The following is a 294-nucleotide window of genomic DNA, read 5'->3' as shown; positions in this document are numbered from 1 at the left end:
CATTTTTCATCTAATCTTGTTTTTTAAATATAATTTCTTTGACTTGGTAAAGCACTCCTTTTATATGTATGGGGGAATACACATAAATTTGCCTTGCCTTTCAGTTGCTCTCCCACCAGGCCACAATTAACCGGAATAATACAAAACACTGATGATACAGACAAGGAAATAACCTTTATTGTATAACACTGTTTGAAGCATATCCACGGGTAACAGCTGCAGTATCTCACACACACACACACACACACACACACACACACACACACACACACACACACACACACACACACACAA

The sequence above is a fragment of the Hippocampus comes genome, unplaced genomic scaffold (genome assembly GCF_001891065.2).
Source record: "Hippocampus comes isolate QL1 unplaced genomic scaffold, H_comes_QL1_v1.1 scaffold261, whole genome shotgun sequence".
NCBI lineage: Eukaryota > Metazoa > Chordata > Actinopteri > Syngnathiformes > Syngnathidae > Hippocampus > Hippocampus comes.
Note: the sequence above shows the minus strand (reverse complement) of the source record.